We start from the raw sequence: 19,680 nt of genomic DNA, 5'->3' as shown, positions 1-19,680 counted from the left end.
TAAAACTAAAAGAATCATAATCCCATTTTCCTCTCTAAATTCAACTTATTCCTTGCTACTTTCTCAGCTGGACTTGGTTTTCCCTTCCCAGGGAAAAAGACACCAAACTCTAGCAAGGAAAGGATTCAAACCTGTGCACTTTGCTTGGGGAGCAAGCAGCCAAAAGGTCCGCTGAGTAGTGTCCCGTAAGCACTCAGAGATATTCCAGTTAGTGGGCCACTATTCTCACTTCGTGTTCACTTACTCTCATGGTAAAACCTAATTTTGTATTACCTCCCATGTCAGCCGGTCACTTATCCAGCTCTGCTAGTGTCACTCAGCAGTGGTAGCAAACCACAGGAACGACGACATTCTCCAAGGCTGAAATGAGTTGGTTTTTTTTTTCTTCCAATAAGGAAGACTGGCTGGTCTCCAAAGCTTGTCTGTCTCTATCTGCTTTCCTGCCAGAGTCTTCTGGTGCTTGCAGTCCTGCTCCGCTTTTGGAAGATCAGTACAGATACCTTCACAACCATGGGGCTGCTTTTCATGTCCCATTATTTTGTCATTAAATTTAGCCTTTTGTGTTTACGTCCCCACTGCTTTCCTCCTTAACAAGCTGTTAAATCACTGACACAGGATGCTGGCAGAACTGATGTGGGAACTTGATTATGAGATGAAAGCTTCTGATCCTAGAGACAGCAATGCTGCACCAGGACCTGCTGCGTCTGGTACAGATAGCAAGTGCTGTCGGGTGGCTCTTGTGTGGCTGGAAATAGGTGTTTGTGGGCCTGCTCACACCAAGGGTGGATATTAGATGCTCCTTATTTCTCTCACTTTGTAAAGTTTTCCATGACAGCTGTAGTCACTCATCAGGTTCTGAATCAACCAACCTAAGGCTATTTAGTTTTAGAGTTTTTTTCCTTCCAAAACAATAGTTTCCCTTTGAAGCACAAAGCTTCTCCGAGAAGCGTGCTCCGATACTCTCTGTTGGACTAGATGTTTGAGGGATCACCAACATTTAAGGGAATACCATCCTAGTGGGCTTTAGGCAAATGTGCTGGCAAAAACTGGATACAAGGGATTTAAGTAACTTTCACTGCTCTGAAGGAGCTGAGTGGTTCTTCTGAGACTCGCCAGCTGCCTACAGAGGCCATCACACTGCACATCGGTGCTCAGAACCTTTCTGTAGATGCAGCAGTAAGGGCAGTAAGCTGCAAGACAAGATGATCACAGTTGGCCACTAATGATGTGTATCACATTGCCTGGAGAACAGTATGAAAGACCTAGGGATAGATTTGTGGTGGTGCTGAGCACTCACACTCAAACACAGGAGCTGATTGAAAATGCGCTTTGAATATACATAAGACTACAAAAATGCCAGTTCTGAAAAACAAGAGTATAGCATTATAGCTCTTTGATGGAGTTATCGTCCATGAATTTAGATAATCCTTTTGGAACATATTTTTATACTTTTGATATCCCTAAAAATATATAGCACCGAACTCCACAATTTAATTATAAGTTTTTCAAAAAATATATTTCTTTAAAAAGCTCAGCATGATAATTTCACAAGAGGCCTTTTATTTTTCTTTTGAAAATTATTCCCTGTTCAGCTTCTTTGTACAGTTCATAAAGTGATAAGAAAAATGTCTTTTATATCTGAGGCAGACTCTGTAGGTAGCTCTGGGTGGTCACACAATTGATAAGCTCAGCTTAAATTATAGCTTTAGGCACTCTCTGTGTCCAAGTTTCTCGAGTGTAAAATGAGAGCTTGTATAAATATTGTAAAATTAACATTATTATTGTTCTCAGTGCTCTTAGACACACAGGTAGAGAAAGATTTTTAGTATATTAAACAGACCAGGAAGAGTTTGAGGTTATAAGCATCAGTTCTGTAACGTCTATAAATAATTTTAAAAGGTAATATAAGAATTTTTGTGCTGCTGAATATTAACTCACTAATGACTTTAAATGATCAATTTTCTATTAGTTCTAATTCAAGAAGTAAAGTGATTTTACAATATGTAATTTCTTCAACTAAAAACTAAATTCTTGCTTCCTACACTCTTCTCATTGCTTTTTTTTCATGCACAATTCTGAATCTAGAATACATTTGGGTGATTCTTTGGTAAATAGGAGACAGATACTTCTATAAGCATGTTCTTTTTCTTTTTTTACCCTGATCTCACGCCTTGCTCTACAGGACTTTGAGGAAATGCAATTATTTCCGCCACCATCAGAGAAGCCACTTAGATGCTTAAAGGTGAGCATTTGCTTAAGTGCTTTACTGATTGAGCTTTTATTGCACTGGAGAGTATCCATTAAAAAAAAATAAATCCCTTGTCTCCTTCATGATTCAAAAAAATCTAAAGAAACCGAGCACCGTACGGAGCAGTTTGACCTTTAGAAAATATTTTGTAAGACATTTTAATGAAATGCAAAGGGTACTTCTAAAAACTTTATCATTCATCAGCTGTTGCCTCTTCTATCAAAACAACGAAGTTAATCACGAACAGGAACAAAAACCAACTAACACCAGACCTTTGGGAGCGGCTCCATCCCACAGCTGGCCCCGGTAGATGGCACTGTTTTGAATAATTTGGTAACGCTGCCATGTCCATCCTTTTTCAGCCCTCCTCACCCCGGTGGGAGACGGTGTTTGCATTCTCCAAGTTAGAAACAAGTTAGTCTCGACATTTTCGCTACAATTTGTTAAAGTAGTCAAGAGATTGTTGCTAGCAAGGGAAAATAATTGATAGCCTGTTGTATAATTGTAATTGTGATTGTCTGGCTGCTGCTTGTACCTGTTGCTTCACTTTGTAATAACTCTCCCTCTGCCCAGCCTTCACTTCATGATAACTCTTACACCCATTACGGTTTTCAGCAAATTCAGTGTTCATTTACAAAGTCACAGAAAAATCTGATGCGGGTGTTGGTGATAAGAAATATCCCTTCCTGACACCCTGTGAGGTGCTTTGGAGAGACCACACGTCTGCTGCAGAGTGATTCACCCTGTATGCATATGTGTCTGCTGACTTGCTTCCACAGAGCACCACAGCGACCTAAATGCTCAATCTACAAAGGAAGTCAGGGACTGGAAAACTTAACTTTCAGGTACCCTGTTACCTAGTAAAATTCTCTGTCCTGATTTAGAAGCTCAGGCTTCCTTCAATAGGAAGAGTTTGGTGTCAAACTGGACTTGGCATTCACATTTGGGGTAGACAAAGCTCTGCTTTTCAGTTTTTAATTGCTATTTGTATTTTTGAATTGTCTTCTGAAGTTTGGCACTTAAATCATGCCATTCTGCAATGGCATGAAAAAAAGGGATATTTTTTTTGGTCTGGGAGCTTTGGGTATTGGTGTGACCTTACTCCGATTCCTGGGAGGGAAAATGTGGGTGCCCTCCCTACCTCTAAGCTGTAGAGAATGTAGATATGAGCATGTGGAAGAGCATTGTTAGAAAGCACTGAAGAGTACATACCTTCCTTCCTAGGATTCTGGGATTTGGGGGACCTGTCTTTTAGTTTATGCTTGCTGTCAAGCAGATGGCAACTCTGAAAACAGATCCTTTGCCTCTTGTGCCACCGGCTACAGCAAACCAGAAAGTTTCTGGATCCTTGTTCTGGAAGAACCTGCAGCTTTTCTGCAAGTTGCCACAATTATCTGGGATAAGCCCTCTCTGTAGGGCAGATCCTCCTCTCTAGTCTGAGAACAGCATGAGGAATTTTTGGTTTTGGTCCTTTCTTTTGGACCCAGTCCTCCCCAGCCGAGAAACAAGTGGTGTTTTAAAGTGGTTTTTTTTGTTTGTTTGTTTTCTTCCTGAGGTATTTGTTGGCCTGTGGACTAGAAATTGGAGCTGGGTGACTGGTGTAATCACTAGCCTATTACCCAGATTACTCTCTCCAACAGTTGGGCCAACACCTATTAAGAAAAATTATATAAAGTGGAACAAGCAGGCTGGGAAGATCACAACCATACAGCCTTGTTGAAATTTCCATTGCATAGTTGGAGAAGCAGGAAGAAATCTCCTCAGACAACCATGGAACTGGATTTGGTGCTCCAAGCAAGCGGAAAGAGCATGTTTGGAGGTGGGGGCAGCCCCCTCCCTTGTAGGCCAGGCTGATGCCTCCTTCCAGGAGAGAGTTAGGCTGCTGGCAGCAGAGGAGAATTCAGTCTCCTTTGAGGCCTTGTTGTCCATCCAGGCAGCTCCCTGCTCAGCATGTGGGTGTTCATAGCTCCTACTTTTAGCCCTGTGCAAAATTCAGCCCTCTCTTCTGCAAGTCCCAGCCTTCACCATATCCTTTTTCCTCCGAGCACTGATTTTGCCTCTTCTTTTTTTTTTTCCTTCTCCTTCTTACCATTATCTGTTTTTTTCTTCTCGAGTGGAAGACACAGAGAGATCATCTGTCTTCAGAAATCCCACTTTCCCCATTTTTTCCCTTTGGGTCCCCTTCTGTAACGAAACCCCAGGGGCAACTTGCCAGGAGTGTGCTGTGCAAGTGGGCAGGCTCTGAGAGGAAACAGCATTTATTCTCCTGATCGGTTCAGGTGCTAAGGAAACCAAAATGGAGTGAAATAATTCCTTTCTTATAGAAATCCAAAGGAAAAACACTCTTTGAAGGACTCATCCCCTGACTGTGAGGTCCTGGGGATTATAACCATAACAGGCAAAACCTGGTAACGATGTCCATTATTTCTTTGATACAATCCTGCTTAGTTATTTGTGAGTGATGCTCCATCTTGATGGTGCTGGCCAGACATGGGGCAGGGGTGGGGAGGCGGGTTGCCTTCACCAGCTGCGCTCAGAGCAACTACATGGGCTTTCACAGAGGAAAAGGATAACTTAGGCACTTTTTTCTTAGAGCTTTCTAAAGGCTTAAGAGAAATAGCCTTCACTGTGCAGTCTTAGCTCCTGCAACATTTATATTTTTAAAAACTACAGTGGGGATTTTGTGTTTTCTGAATGCAAACAACAGCTGGCTCACTGTGCTGTGTGTCACCCTTCAAATAAACCAAAATAAGGCCAGCCAGTGACCAGGCAACACTGGATTCTCCCCCACCTCTTTCCCCAGGCAAACAATTCCCTAAACAAAAATTTCAAACAAGTAAACCTGGATATTGTTCCTTGCCATTTCCCACTGTGATAAGTAGTTTAAGGTCGTCTTTTCTGTATTTACTATGTATGGCTTAAAATACAAACACCCTTTGTTTGTGCTTTGTTATTGTCTGCACCACTGAATGCTTTCATGGATATACACTGCGATAAAGGATGGCTTAGAAATTCAATGCCAAAAGGCAGCCAGTGCCACTGGGGAATAGAGTACTCTACCAATCAAGAAAAGCCTCCATTTACCAGGTTCACAATGTAATGCTTTTTCTAAAATGTATTTAAGCAGGGCTGAAATTTATGCATCATAAAGGGACAAGACAAAACCCACCTTCCTGTCCTTTTCAGCCTTTGGTAGAAACTTTGATCAGCAATTTAACTAAATATTTAGTTGTCTAAATTTGTGAGGTCTGCTGTAATTTTGCCTGAAAGTGAAAACAGAGACCTTTCTGGACATCCTGTTCTTACTTTTCTTTCTGTACAAGAATGTCATGACATTTTAAAAACTGTGGGCACTTTCTTTTCTTCCCCTCCTTAATTGAACAGCATGATACTATTCTGAACTGCTCCATCACTGTGGTTCCCGAGTCTGAAACATGCCCAAAGCAGATGTCTCACTTCTGTCATTGCTCTTCCTTCCTCTTTAAAAATTTGATCTCCAAGATAAACAGGTGAAGCTGGAATGGGTTTTTCTTCAAAGCAGATTTTAATTCTTGTGTCTGTGATTGCCAACTGCAAAACGTAATAAATGTGATTGCCTCTGGGCTCAAGAATAAGCCTCAGATCCATTCTGTAATGAGCACTTTCAGAGCTACTAGGCTGCAATTATAGTTCTGTTAGCAGGTGTGAATTATTTACTTAGGGTCAGGAACCAGCCTCCTTTAGAATAAGCAGGTTTCAGATGCAGTTTGACCATTTAAGATGTGTTAATTGCTTGACAGAGTAGGTTATCTCATTATATATTTCTGCCCCAAGCAGAGGCAGTACAAGGCAGCTTGGAAATGTAAGTGATGTGTGTGGATGAGTTTGGTCTAGGTACTATTTTTGGCAAGACAAGGTATGTGGATGAGAGAATAACACTAAATGATAAAGGGGAAAAAACCCACAATGCATATTGTGTAGCATCTGTATTAATTTTTGTAAAGCTGTGTGGTGTTGAGGTACCAGACTGCAAGAGTGGGAAAACTCCTTTTAGTGTTCAGTCCACCTGACTTTCAGGAAAGTCAGAAAGTGTTTCTGTCAAAAAATGACATGATGAAGGCCTGTCATCTTACAGAATATAGGATGTTGTACACCACTGTGACCATACAAAATTACCAAAGAAAAAAAATTTGTTCTGTTTATCATGCAGGTAATCACTGTGCTTGTGTTAAAATCCAGTGTGTGTCTGGACTGTCCTGGTGCCACAAAGAGCACAAAATAACCCAGTGTTGTTGGGACCAGCTGTAAGGGTGGGAGTGATGGAGTTTGAGGTACTGAGCACCAGACATGAGATGAATAGGCTGAAGTTTTGTTGATGACTGAAATAATTTTCTACAGCTCTCCTTGCTTTAGAAAAACAGTCTCCTCACTCATGGTCATGTCCAGTTCACCTTGATGTTTGGTAAATATCTATCAGATGGGTTTGTGGGGAGAAGCCTACTGAAAGAAGAGTAAAGGAATGGAAAATAACAAGGAGTTATGAACATGAAACAGGTAAATGTTGGAATTTGAACCTAAAACCTCAGTAGAAGATGTTGCCCTGGCAACAGCATCCTGAAGCGCAGGGTTGGAGAAGAAGAGAGAGAGACCCCATCCTGGGGCTGAAGCAGCGAGCTGCCGAAGCTTGGGGAGGTGCCTAATCAGCGCTAATCACATCAGGGAAGCTGTTTGGTGATGGACTGCTCCTCTGAAGCTGCTGATGAGCAGCCTGACTGTTGTACATTATTCACTGCTTAACACTTTGGTGAATAGTTTTCAGTAACCCAAGAGGGGCTCTAATCAGGTACAATGGAAGTCTTTCCCCTGACTTTGCCTCTCTGCAAGGGTAAGGCCCTCAAATCACGCACTGCTCCAAGGCAATTCTCAGATGAAGGAAGAAGCTGAATTAGTTACTATTTTTCGGGTTCTTGCAGCCAGCAGAGTGGAGACATTGTGTATCATCTGCTTTGGACCTGGAAATGGGAAAGTTAAAATAAGTGTGCTGGACAGGGTGCAAGGAGCAGTGTTATTTATAGGGGAAGAGTACTTAGTCAGCTCCATGTTACTTATGTGAGGGAGGAAAGATGAAAGCAGAAACCTTGAAATTTTTTTTTCTGTTTGAGTATTCTTGTAAATAAAAAGTTACACTGATGATGGCTAACTATGTTGCTGACTTCCTCTTACTGTAATCACTTAAAAACCCCAGCCCTTAGTTTGTCACTCAGCAAGCCATAAGATGTAACAGCATAAAGGGAAAGAAAAAAAGGTCAAATGCAAGAGCTGGAATATGAATGAAATATTGCTGCAATGGAGCTAACTTTGCATCTGTCCTCTCTAACATATCCAGACCCCACGCCAACTTTGTCAGTGCTACAGCATGGTGCCTGTGTGACTATATTGCTCCAAAACCAAGTCTGCCAGCCTTGTAAGGGTCTCCATGAATGTCACCATGTCCAGCACTGTGTACCCCCATGCCGCCAACAGCAGTGGCTATATGGCTGTTGTTTCTTTCAGCAAGTTATGTGGTACTTGATTGAGATAGATAGTCTAAAAAGTGCTGGCAAGGGAGTTTGGTTTTCCTTGGTAGACCAAACCACTTCACAACTTTGTTAGTAGAGCTTGCTGGGGCCGACTATTCATGGTGCCAATAGAGGAGCATCTCCAGAAAATAAACAAAAAACCTAGCATTAAACCCAAGAGAGCTACATACTTTCAGCTTTATGGATATGACGCAGGGTTTGTTCCAAAATTATGTTGGAACTGAAAATGCTAAGTAAATTCTTGGTTTAAAATTCAGACCTAGTCAGCACTAATGACCAGAAATTTGTTACCAGCTGGTGGCTGTTCCAGTTTATTCCTAATGAAAGACACATTCATGAGTGTGAGATGAAAGAGGGGAAACACTTTCCCATTGCCATTTCTAATAAAGCAGTAAGCATCATTGAACGCCAGAATAAAGAGTATGAATTTGATTTTTCTTGTTGGAGCTTTCTGATGCAGAATTGAATCTGCCTGCTAGCTAAATTATTGATGAAGGCTGCTGTTTTTAACCGTACTGTATTGCCTGTGATGTGGTAAACATAGCTTCTCCACAGGTTCTCATCCTGACTGCTGGCCAAATTTTATTCTTGATTGTCCATCTGTGGCTGCTATTAACTTAGATAAGATGCACAGCCATGGCTCTGCAGGTAGTAATTAGGCACAATTTATTTTTGTCCTTGATACATCCTCAGTGGTGAATATGAAAATTTGCATAGAATAATTTTTCATCCTTAAATGTCAGTTCTTCTCATAGGTTGTAATCAATAGGCCGTGACTTTCACACAATACACGCACACAGAAACAACAAAGGATCAAAGTAAGTCTTCCCCACTTCCCTGTCTTCTCACCCTTAGACACAGTTATTTGTTGTACAGATGCATCAAAAGCACATCTTGTGTCCGTCTTCCTTAGTCTTTGCCTATACAACTGAATAGGCATGGCAGGCATGATTGCAAAGGTATGGATTTATTGCACACATAGGACAGCAGTAATCTAAATAACAATTACACCATTAGCAAGCCTTGAGAGACAAGTGGGATGCAGCTGTGACCGCTTAAGACATATTTAGGTGCTTAGCTACATCCTCAGATCAGAGATCCATCCTTGGCTGTTCAGCCTGGTAGAGAGGAGCTGTTGTCTCTCACTGTTGTGTTTCTCAGTGCTTTATCACAAAATTGTACAAAGTCCATATTTGCTGTTTGACCTACCACAGTACATTTAACAAAATAACTTGTACTGATGATGACAAAGGGAGTTTTCTGCAACAAAACCCTTGCCACAGAAGCCTTTGGATGCATTCATAAGAAGAAAACCCAAGCAGGAAACCCAAGCCTATGCAGCCATATGGGAGTATAGGGTACAAGATGAAATGAATGTGGGTGTAGAGATCACTAACCATAAAAATTGCAGCATGTTCTCCAGAAAAAAATTCTACTCTGGTAAGAAAAGTTGCATCTTCTGTGGCAGAAAGCAGCTGATGTTATCATCCTGTTTCTGAATACGGGTTTGCAGCAGCCTTCTGCTGCAGCGTCTGCACTGACTTCCATGAAGATGCTCTTGTTTTACTTCAGGCCAAAGTCTGCCCCAGAGCTACAGTTTATAGAGCAAATGTCTGGCATAAAGGCTCTTTTTGCTGTTTTAAACAGCAGGGAAGAAATTTTTTTTAAAAGTCAGGCTTGCAGGTGATGAATAAAACATGGCTCAATGTGATGCCATTCAGCAACGGAAGCTGTGGAATAACTTAAGTTTTCTCACACATGGGTTTTGTACACTGGTAAGGGCTGGTGGTCACATTGCTGTCAGTGTTGAAATCTATTATAAAATTGTGAGAATAACAGGGCACATAAGAAGTAACTATCATTAAAACTGAGAATGAATTGTTCCTGTTAGAGGAACACAAGCACACTTATTAGGTATACTTGCTGCCTGTGGGAGATATTTCTCTTTTTTCCCCTCCCTAAGCTCATCAGAGGACAAAAGCATAAAAAAAAGAGTGTAATGGGTTTGTTCTTTCTTTGTGCAGTGTTTGTGGAAGCTAACAGCAGTAAAAACCCTATGTAGGTTAAAATAATAGTTCTGTAGGAAGCTTTTACAGAGAGGTACTTTAGCAGCATCAGAAAAAAATAGAAGGTTGCATGTTATTTATAGGCTGGTTGGGTTTCTGTGGGGTCCCGGTGTGTTTCTGAAACATATGTTTAATCTGCCACATACCCTCAACTGATAGGAAGATAGTCTTTATTAGAATAGCTCTTTCAGCAGGAAATGCCTTAGAGATTCCTCAGAGCCACATTTTTCACTTCTGTTTTTAATTTTACAGAAGTCATGGATAGTGTCTCATTGTCGTGGAAGAGAGTCTTTGTTGTGCCACTACTTCGATGAGCAGTTAACTCGGCCACAGCTGCTACAGGTACCCTGCAAACACTTTTTGTTTTCAAAATCAAGCCAATTGTAGCAACACACTGAACAGACTGAGCAGTGATGTCAGCACATACTTAAAACTAGTGATGGTCTTGGGTGGTTAACTCTGTGTGCTCATTCAGGCATAGATAAAATAATTGATGTTAAATAATGTCTTCTCTGCCTCCTTCTTTTTTTTTTTTTTTCCCCACATGGGCACCTCTGCAAAAAACTTGCTCATTCTGCTTTTTAGATATAGACTTTGGAGTTCTCTGCATGTTACTAGAAACTCGGTTACTGGAGACATTCCGTATGCTTATTTTTTAGCTGAGGTGGTTTGTGATATTTTCTGGAGATTAGTATATACTGGCAAAGTATTTTTTTAATTTGTCTAGACTCCATCTATGCAGCATAAGGTCAGCTACGCTAAGTTCCTCACAACTTTTCAAAAGTATGCTAATAAAAAATTAAGTGTATTGGTAACCCGAAGATCAAATAATCAATAAACAATTAAAAGAAGGAAAAATTCAATATTGTCATTTTTAAAGAACTGTGTGTCTTTATCACAGTTGTGAGGAAGAAAAAGATGCAGCCAGACAGTGTTCATTGCTTTGTAAGCAGAGGGTGAAGCTGAGGACAGTGCAATTGGTTTTGACTAGTATAATTTATTCCGGTTAAAGCAATTGCAAGATGGGACCTGAGGGACCATTTTCTGTAAGTGAAAGAAGACCCTTCCTAGGTAAGGTCATGTCTGGTCTTTCTAAAGCAGTAGCGTATACGGTGACACCAAAGAGTCCCGAAAATTGCCTTTGGCTCTACAAGAGCTTTTTGTACTTATTTCATCTCTAATCCTTGTCTGGTCTCAAAATACTCATCACACTGAAATTTAATATTAACCATCTAATTTAAATGGTCAGAAGCATTAAGTAGATTTGTATTATCTTTAAGTTTCAGTCCAGAGTAGTTTGCCACAAGTTCAGTATTGCTATTTAGTGTAAGAGGTGGTACAGAACAAATTTAGCACAAGCCCTGATTTTGTAAGTATTTTTTGGGAAACAATAGAGCTCTGGTGACTATGAGCAAAAATACTTGTTACCCCTTTAACAGAAAAATAACTTTTGAAGTGACAGATTACTTGTGCTTCAAAGCCAGATGTTAAATATTTGATAGTTTCTTGTTGGATTTGAAATACGCAGATGTGCAGATCTCTCTTGTTGCCAACAACTAGTGTTGGCCATCACAGATTAAGAAAAGTGGTAGCAGTCCCACCTGTCACTGGAAAGGGACTTGAAGAACAAGTTACTTCACAGCGCTGCCAGCACATATTTCTGAAACACAGGGGTGTTTATCTGCAGCAAGCTACCGACTTCATTCCCTTCTAGAGGAATACTCATTGGTTTGAGACTTTTAAAACCCTCCCCTCCCTGCAGCCTGCAAATATATATATGTATATATTTGCAAAGAATGCACAAACCCAGAGATATTGACACATTTATATGTTGGACGTTCTCCTCCCAGTAATGTTAAAACTAGTTTAGGTAGATTTTTAGCTAATATTTCTTAATCCCAGGTAGGAAGACGTAGATGTATAAATAGGAACATGATTATCATGGCAAAGAGCGAGCGGCAGTCATTGACTGCAAAAATTGCCAAGATAACAAAGAAAAATTAATGAAGGAAAAAATATTTTCAGTTTGGTGTCTTTATCGTTATTGAAATCGTATCTCTCTCACTCTCCCCAAGAAGTTATCTATGACCAGTTAGTGAAAGATATGCTAACTGTACCCTGATTTGGATTTGCCATATGTCAATGAAAGAGTAAACAAAATGGATGGTAACTGGAGAGAGCAAAACAAAGAGAAACTGCAACAGGTCTGCAGTCATACATCTCTTTGTGTCTTCCCAGCAGATTAGTAAGAATGTTTGTTCTGCTGCAGCTGTAGCCCATGATAAAATTGTTACATATGAAGTTATGGTTTATCTTTAATAAAGGTGCTTTCCCAGCTGTCCTGGACAATTCTCTGTCCTCACTCTTCTCGTTTCTGGAGGAAAGGTCGTAACACTCTCCAATTACTCCCATTTTTTCTCCCTTGGCTCAGTAAACACAGTGTTTGTAAGAGCAGCCTCCAGTTCTTCTTTCCCATCCCCTCTTCCCCCCAATTTACTTTCTCTCTCACATGCTGCTGAAGCAGCTCCTGACAAAATCTCTCATAAATAACTCTTTTTAGCCAAAGCACAGAAAGCAACTTCTCTAATTGACTCCCAACTATCCCACAGTCCCTGCGCCACTCAATGTGGGGAGAGAGCATGAATATTTTAAAATTACCTGCAACCCTTTCTCTTAGAGAGTCTGCATGAAGCCTCACCTGAGATAATTGTAGGTTGCCAAATTAAACTGTAGGTCTACATCTCTCTGTTCATTCATTGCTGGTTTGGTGTGTGGAAATGTAAGGGAGACCAGCTTTATGGGGAGCTCAGAAAGATCTTGTTACTTCAGGATAAATGTGTGGACTTCATCAAACCCTTGGTCTTCATCAAGCTGTGGGTTTGTTTATTTGTATTTCACAGAAGGAGAGCAATATCTGTTATATGAGAGTTTGGCCAGAGGCAGTGCCTGGATGTTGGTTTGGTTTAGAAAGCTGGGAGAGAAAAACAAAATAGGTGAGAAAATCAGGATATCTAGGTGTTTGGAGAAGAGAGATTCAGGAGCAGTGATTTACTTCTGCATTGACTGACTATATGTGAGAGGGCTCTTGAGGAGAGACGAATAGTGAACTGCCTACCACTGTGTGTTTAGTATTTAAGTGGCTTCATTTTGGCATACAGCAATGAGAATATGGCTGGACAAAGAGAAAGAGAACAGACTGTGACTAAGAAAGAAATCGCACTGAAGAGTGAAAAATGCTACGCCAGTGAGAACGTGATCCTAAAAGACCAACCCCCTTGAGAGGCAGCTAATTCATGGCCATAGCATCCCACAAGATGCTATTCTTTGCACAGAGTTTAATTTGCAAATCATCTTTCCTTCTCTGCTGATGTCCTGCAGTGTAGCCCCCAGCCCTATCAATAAAAGATGTGGTAATGAGTCACACATTCATTGCAGTCATCACATCCACAGTAAAACATCAGTCCTCTGACAGTTTACAAGATACAAATCATATCAGCGTGCAGGTTGATTAAGGTTGAGACTACACAGGAGTAATTTAGGAAAAAAAAGACATTAGATGGTGTAATTGTCTCTAAACCAAGTACTAGGCACTGATAAAATTCAGATTTCAGTTTATAAGTAAAAGACATCTGGGGACACTAAGGCTGGGAATGTAGGCTCTGCTCTGATGCAACAACAAGCCGCAAATGCATTGAGCGTAAACGGAAGAGTTAATGCCCTGTTCAGGTACACTACGTTTAGGCTTGAAATGAAACAGCTGGGCCTTCATTCGACAGGTTTCCAAGGAGCAGGTTACTGTTCCGTTCTGAAGCAAACTAATTGTGACTTTTAATAAACCTTTCCCGTGTCCTACTTGTTACCTTTGACGTGCAAAGATTAAACTCTTGTTTGTAAACTGATAGGGAAACAGAGCTCTGAAAACACTTTCCCCATGGACATCTTAAAGATGATTTATGCCATTTTTGCCCATGTGTCATGCAGCAGAGAGAGACTACTTTGCTATATATTTTATTTATGCTGGTTTGTTTCTGAGAGAAGAATGACCAAACACATTCATCAGAATTTCTTATGCAAGTTCCCTGCAGGCCTCAAAGTATCCTGAGAAATCAATAAACAAAATGAGATAATTATTTCAGTTTTGTGTATTAAATAGCTTTGTATTGTTTTCTGCCTATAGAAATGCTGTTAGACTGGTAAAGCCTTTTAAAATGCTAGGTATTGAAAAGTAAAAGGATGTGTTTATCAGGGGATGACTAACTTGCATCCACGTTGTGGATACCTGTTAATGTATCTTCTGGGAAAAAAAAAGTGATATATACATAAAAAGAGCCTGTCATTATTGTTAAGTTTCCTGAATTAAGACTGTTGTTTCTTCTCCCCAAAGTTAGTATGCCTGTGAAAGCTAAAACAGTGACAGAGATGTGTCATACCACATGCACAGATGTCACTACCTGTAGCACAGAAACAGTTTTACTTTTCATTTCTTATGTCCTATATGCACACGGAAGAAGGAACGGCAGGAGTGTACCTCCAGTGCAGAGGTACCATGGGTAGGTCCTAATCGGTCTTAAACAGCTCCAGACTAAAACACCTACATTTAGATACAGCCATACAGTTTTTTACATGTGAACGAAGGGCTTGGTGCAGTTGCCTAAACATAGGTGAGGTGCCCTAGTTATCCTGCTGGCCTCCAGTGGCTGCCCTGGAGGAGAGGGCATCTCTGGCAGGTCCTGTGCCTGCTATATTTACCAGCCACCCAGGGAGATCTCAATAGCAAGGCTTTGCAAAAAGGATGGTGTTTGGGAAGCTGAATCAAGCTTTGGGTCTCCACAGACTCCAATGGCTGCTTCAGATCCTTGCTCATATGAATACATTTACATGCAAGTGCCTAAACTTAAGTGGCTTCATCTTAAACTGAACTGTACCTGTCGTCTGGCTCCAGGTGAGCTAACTTGACCAAGCTGTTTGGGTAGCCAGTCACAGCGATTGCTGTATCTCACTACACTCAGTGATATGCACACACGCTTGGAAACATTTATCTTTGTTTTGCTGAGGATCACATTTGACTTTCTTCCTTGAGCACCTCCCTGCTCTGCAAATATTCCCCCTGAAATCAGGAAGGCTTCTTGTAGAATAAGGTATCCCTCCAGGTTCAGAAAAGTTTCTTACCTGCTTCATGGGAAATACCATCTGTGTGAGGGAAATGGCTAGTTTGGAAAGAGCAATAATTTTTACAGAAAGGTAATTATTTACCAAGCATTTCCACATATTCCTGTTCTACCCACCTTCATTGAAGAATTAGGACCCACTGTGAGCCCAGGCAGCCTGTGCCATTTGTTCCCAGCCAAGGCAGGGACTCTTCTGGTTTTCAGTTTATGCATGGGTTCAAAGGTTCAGGGCAAGCTTTTCAGGTAAAGCCCTCATCCCTGTTTTGAGGGAATCTATGCTGAACTGAAGTTAAAAAACAGAATGACATAAAATTAGTAAGTTTATTTTAGGTTTGCTGGAAACTTATGATTTGATTCCAAGGTAACCTTAGTTTGAAAAGCATTGGATTCTAGCTTCATAAAATGCAGTTGTGATATTTCGTATACCCTGTTTGATTACTGGGTGAAAATAATAATCTGGCATTAAATAATCTGAAACTATTAAACATTCTTTTCCCTTCATAATATTGCAACCATTTTATTTCTGTTGGTTTTTTGTGTTAATAGTTTCATTAAAGATAGGAGCCTAATCTACTGGGTAGTACTGGTGCTTTCTGCTTTTATTTTCTACTGAACCTGCCTGTGGTTTAGACTGTATGGAAGTTAGCTTGCTGTGGGAGAGCCTAGTATTTGCTTCCAGGCATGTAGCAGTAAGGAGTTTATCCCCTTCTGAAAGGAGTTAGGGAGTCAGTTGCCTATATACTCTACTCTTCAGTTAGAATCTCTAACATAGAAGAGCTGGATTAGTAATTCCTTCTAAGATGGAAATAGCTATCTGTCTTTTGGAAAGTAAATATCTGTGTCAGAGAGGAAAATCAGGTGGTCACTGTGTTTCCGTGACTCTTATGAATTAGAGCATCCCTGGAGGTTTCTTTCAGTCTGGAGTAGTCTGTGCACTGTCTCTGGCACACAGCTGCATGTGATGCCAAACCCTGGCCCAGCTGGGGGAATGAAACTGAGCCAGTCATTTTCTCACAGTGTGTACTGCAGGCAAATTTCTAATTCTTAAACACTATCATGATTCAGACCTAACTGGGTTTCTATTATAGGTGTGAAACGTTAGCTAAAAATATAAACTGCTTCCTGCATTCACCTGATCAGTTTTCCAACAGGAATATTTGTGCTTCAGTTAACTGATGATAGCCTTATTTTGTATTATTTCTTTACTAGGAACCCTTATAAAAGCAACACAGATTTTGCTACTGACTTCAGTGGAACCAGGTCTTTACTCTTTATTGACAGGCCGATACAAGACTTCAGCTTTCCTGGCTACTGTGAAAAACAAAGGTTAATATGAATGACTATGAATGGGTTGTGGGAACTGATGGTACGGTAGTAGGAGAACATGCTTCCTGCTGTGTAAGACAACCTTATTTTACCTCAGATACCTATGCATTTCTGAACTGACTCTTATTCAGTCATTGTAAGGATACAAAATTGTCAGATTAGCTCTAAGTATTTTCCACTATCCTAATTATATGTTGCAGCTTTTCACAGTTTCCTGGACAGAGCACAGACAGAAGCTCAACAAGTACCCGAGCAACCTGGGAGGAATAATGCATTGATCCTGAACTAAACATATGCTTTTGCTAATCAGTTTCTCAATATTCCATTTTTTGATTAGATCAAATCAATCTAGAGAAGGCAGGCCTACTTGTATGTGGGGTTATATATCCTACGCAATGCTTAGTTTGAAGCATAATTATAAGAAGGTTTCAAAATTGCTTTTCACGTCTGTCTAAAGCGTCAAATTTCTGGTAACTCACAAGTCTGAGGAATATTGTTTTCTTATTAATGAGTGAACATGCGAACTTTGTGGTTTGCAGGAGCCTTTGAAAGTTCAAAAACTCATCTCATAGTGTCTGGTGACCACTCATCTTTTCTCATTCATTATGTTCAGTATAGGAAAAACACGTACTAAACTTTGCCCATCTACATGAAAACCATGGGTCAAACCCCTCATAGTATCCCCATGTCAGACCAGAAATGCTGTTGGCATTTCCAAGCTAACTGTCCATCAGCAGTAACATTTTTGTGTGCCATTTTAAAGTTTTCCTCAGCCAATTATATGACGCAATTAATAAAATGAGAGCTATCCTGTTTTTACAGATGTACTTCAGCTCCAACGGCTACTGACATTCATACTGTGTCTCCCACTAAAGCCAGTGGTGAGATCTGGCAACTGTAGCTGACAGGTAAACACTGGCATTTACTGATAAATATGGATTTCTTAAAAGGTCTCTGTTTCATCCCATGTAAGCACATTGAAAGACAAAGATAAGTATCTTACTGGCACGCTGGGTTTTTTTTCAGGTTTCAATAACATAATCTAATATATTAAAGCTGGTTTTCTTGAAGCATATTTATTACTTGCATTCTTTTTGGGTATTTTTGCCTGGCATACATTGTGTGCAATACATTGTGAGCCCAAATTTGCCATATTTTCATATTCAGGTGATTTTGTTTTATTAGCTCAAATTCATTAGTGCTTTTTGGTAGCAGTCTGTGTAGGACATAGAATTCAAATTCCTAGGCAGAATAGAACCTGTTGTGATTCATTGTCATTTATCTTTTTACCTAGAACAAAGCAAGGAGGTTGCACATTGTCCCAGTCAGTGTCTTACTGTGCTGAAGGAAGGATTTGCTGTTAGCTGTCGCTATCGGGTGGTCACAGCTTGGACTGGGCACCATGTCCTGGAAGAGCGTTAGGTGCTGAGCTCCTAAAATGGTCACCAGCACTCGGTTCGAATGGTGACCACCTCCGTGCAGAGGACGGGGATCCCAGACAACCCCACACAGAAGGCTGGCAAACAGCCTGCTGAGCCAGACTGTCCTCTGCCTCAGAAAAGTTCCTTTCTCCTCTGGGGAATCCCTGAACAAAACTCCTGAAAATAGGTGCCTGTGCCCATTTTTATTCTAAGTAGAGCAAGGAGTCATGGTTGTATAATGCCACCAGAGGAAGCGTCTTTCCTCCTCCCCAGTGGTAAGCTCAGTGTTCAGTGCAGTCATCTGTGACGTGATGGACAGAAGTTAAATCCCCTGGTGGGAATTCAAAGGTGCATCTTCCATCTTTAAAGAAAGTCCCCACACAGCCCACTGGCTGTACCAGTCCCTGCTGCAAAAAACATACCTCTTGTATAATGACTGTTCATTATAATATTAAAATGTGCCTAAACAAGCCTTAGAGTAGGACGAGTGCTCTGTTTAACTCTAGCGTGATGCTTACTTCATTTCTCTGTGCTGGTGTTTCCAAAGGAGGAGCAGGTAAAGTTGTCTGTCTTCTGGAATGGCTTCTATATTAGTGACAAGCAAGGAGTGGGGAGTAGAAGTTTGAACTCATTTAAATCATTGAATAGAATGATCTTTTTTCCCATATCCTAGATGAAAGCTTTGGTTACTGGAGTTAAACTGCAGAGAATTTGTGTAGCATCTGCACTGGGCATCATGAAATACGCATTTTGGTGCATTCCTGTTAGCTTGAATCCATTGGAGACAGAAGGAGAAGAACCCAAACAACATAGGAAATGCCCTGCCAGGTTTGGTGGGAGTCATGGGCCCAGGGCTTGGGCTGGGAGCCTGGTCTCCTGCAGTCTCCTCTCCTCAGGCTCCTGGCCATCCAGAGAGGCTGTGTTAGGGATGTTAAAGTGTACCCCTGCTTTTAGGGTCCATTTCTAGATCTAATTTCTTTTGAACATGCCAGTACTGTCTGCCCCCACCACCCCTTGTGGCAGCACCTTGCAGAAGTCCTCTACCAACCACGGTATGTGGCTTTCTTGAATTCAGGCTGGGACTACGTGCTGCTTTAATGGAGCCCTGCCCCACTGTGACAAGTCCTTGTGCCTGTGAACCCATGTGGACACGCAGACGTTGGGCTCCCAGGGGCATTGATTTCAGCAGATAAAGCACAGACGGAGAGTCACTGTCTGTAAAACGAGGTGACACCCATGGGATGGCATCTGGGGTTGCAATTTTGCTTCTAGGAGTCTGATTTCCACCTCAGGACTTGATATCTCTCCTAGTTTCTTGCCACTCCCTATCTTCTCTTGAAGGGCAATGCCGTTTCCAACCCTTCTTTCAGCACGGAGACAATTAAAGACTCCAAACACAGCCAATTAATAAAGCCTTGGGTTTTTCTATAATGGACCTTCAATGTGAGGGAAAGAGGAGAAGTAGCAGCTGTAATCAATCCATTGCTAATTAGTCCATGCTCCCTGTTCAGGCCATGCATTGGTCGCATACTGCCCTGTGTGCTTACGGGCAGTGGGAAGCAGGAGGAAGAATTTAACTTAAACATTTGATTAACTCACTATTCTTTTCTTTCTTACTGAAATGGAAGCAGGATGCAAATGCCCTTCTGTGGTTTGGTTTGTGTTTTTTTTTTTCACTGACAGCATAGCTACACAAAAAATATTATGACCTGCTGCTGCCAAATGCAACTGAATGAATTATTCTGAAGCACTCCTGAGCCTGTCTTTGTCACAGTCTCCTATTTCAGTCCCTGTCATGCACTGTGCCTATCATTCATTAGAGTTGATGGGTTGAGGGCAGAAAGGTGTCTCTCGTCTTGTTCTCTGGAGAATTTCATCTTGGCTGTCTCAGCT

General features: G+C 41.1%; 1 long non-coding RNA gene across 1 annotated transcript in view; it reads left to right on the top strand.

Moving 5' to 3' along the window:
* The first annotated feature begins 2,126 nt into the window (after window positions 1-2,126).
* LOC135316895 (uncharacterized) overlaps window positions 2,127-19,680 on the top strand; it is a 42,631-nt gene continuing 25,077 nt past the window's right edge. The window contains exons 1-2 of the long non-coding RNA XR_010376101.1: window positions 2,127-2,242; window positions 10,125-10,214. This is a non-coding gene — a long non-coding RNA (uncharacterized LOC135316895). The remainder of the gene's footprint in view (window positions 2,243-10,124; window positions 10,215-19,680) is intronic.

The sequence above is a fragment of the Phalacrocorax carbo genome, chromosome 1 (assembly GCF_963921805.1).
Source record: "Phalacrocorax carbo chromosome 1, bPhaCar2.1, whole genome shotgun sequence".
NCBI classification, from domain to species: domain Eukaryota; kingdom Metazoa; phylum Chordata; class Aves; order Suliformes; family Phalacrocoracidae; genus Phalacrocorax; species Phalacrocorax carbo.
The sequence above is the reverse complement of the archived record's forward strand: the minus strand, read 5'-3'. Positions and strand labels throughout refer to the sequence as shown.